This window comes from Apaloderma vittatum, unplaced genomic scaffold, assembly GCF_000703405.1.
Source record: "Apaloderma vittatum isolate BGI_N311 unplaced genomic scaffold, ASM70340v1 scaffold26540, whole genome shotgun sequence".
Lineage (NCBI taxonomy): Eukaryota > Metazoa > Chordata > Aves > Trogoniformes > Trogonidae > Apaloderma > Apaloderma vittatum.
In genome coordinates this window covers 25,947-27,673 of record NW_009694399.1, presented here as the reverse complement: position 1 = coordinate 27,673, position 1,727 = coordinate 25,947, and positions in this window count along the sequence as shown.

The following is a 1,727-nucleotide window of genomic DNA, read 5'->3' as shown; positions in this document are numbered from 1 at the left end:
TATTTAAACAACTCTCAACTCCCTTTTTAAGCCAGAAGGAGAAATGGGACTGCGCCCCAGGGAGTTTTGGCTTGCACATCCCCTGCGGGACCTGACCTGCTGGGCTCGGCTCACGGTGCAACCACAAGGCTTTTAGGGGATCCCTAAAAATGCCCGGCTTTCTGTCGGGGTGGGGTGGTGCTCCTAGGCCATGCCCAAACCTGGGGGAAGTGGAGCCCAAAATGCCCCTTTCCTGACAGGTTGGGGTGTACTTGGAAACTAGAGATGGGCTGATGCCCAGCTGGTTTATAGGCATGAGCTGTTTTGTAGGAACAAACTGGGTAGGAAGTAAACTGCTGGCGAGCAGGATTTGGGGGAGAGGAGGGGAGGAAGCTTCCTCCTCTCCGAAAGCATCACCTCCCCAGCGATGAGGAAAGGCAATGCTTCTCTTCTGTTTCATTTTAATTTTTGCCTTTTTTTCTTTTCCTCTCTTTTTAACTTTCACTATTGTAATAAGAGGAGCCTGGCTCCTGAGTAGGGCTGGTAAGATGCTGATCCCAGCACCCCACAAACAGGAGTGTTGGGAGATGGGGCTCATGAAAGCCCCACTATCCTCAAGGCAGCGCTGGTTGGACTCAGAGGTGACCAAAGGGCCGGTCCCTTCCCGCCCAGCATCATTCTCCGAGGCCTCCCGTTCACTCCAAACCTTGGGCTAATTGGATGCCGCTCTCCAAGCTCTAAATCAAATCACAGCTCCCAGGAGATGAAGGTTTTTATCTGGATGCGGATGGCTGCCAGCATCATCCATCACCGCCCAGCTCGTGTCCAGGGGTCACCGAAGGTCAACTTTTGTGATTTCCAGCCACCCATCATCACCTTTTCTCCACTAAGGGTGGCACCCAGGGTGGCGATAACTCCGTCGAAGGCTCCCTTGGGTGTCGCTTCGCCACCTCAGTTGCATTTCAAGGTGCAGTTTGGTGACAAGGGCGCACGAGCCGAGCGCGTCGGGGTCTATTATTAGCTCTGCATCGAGTCCCTTAACAGATGGAGATATTAGCTGGGTTATGGACCTATTGATTTCTCAAGGCTTTTTTTTTTTTCTTTTTTTTTTCCTCCTTTGTTTCGTGTGTGCGAGAGTGACTCGAGGAGGAGATCCGATGCGCACCCGCCTTTCGGCTCCGTACGGGAACTTTTCAGTTGCCGAAAATCAATTTGCAGCGGGCCGGATCCTGCAAATCACCGCAGCGGGGTGGGGAGGGCGGGTGATATTTTTTGGGGAGGGCAGGGGTTTCCCTGCGGTGCCCACTGGCATGGGCCCAGAGCAGAGGTGGGCAGGTCTCATCTGGAAGCTGCCACCTTCCCTCCATCAATTAGAGCCGCGTGGCGACTGGGTAATTAGATCTCCTCGGCTGCAACTGGCTGGCACTTGGGCCCTATCAATTAGTCTTGCTCTGGATGAGGCACAGAGGGACGCGGGGGCCGGTAATGAAATGTGGTCGCGCCAGACGTCATCAAAGGGTGGGGGGGGGCCATGGGCGAACCCACTTCTCGGGTGCAAACCTTTCGCTTCTGGTGAAATCACAGGTTTTGGGCGCGGGATCTTCCTTTCCTGGTGTTTCGGGTTTACCTGCCTTTGCAGCACCCACCTTTCCTGCTAGTGTCCCTAAAAAACAGTAATTTATTTAGCCCTGCTGCGAGAACAGAGTGAGCATCAGTGGGGATGAGGACGTCGGGCAGCCCCCTTGTGC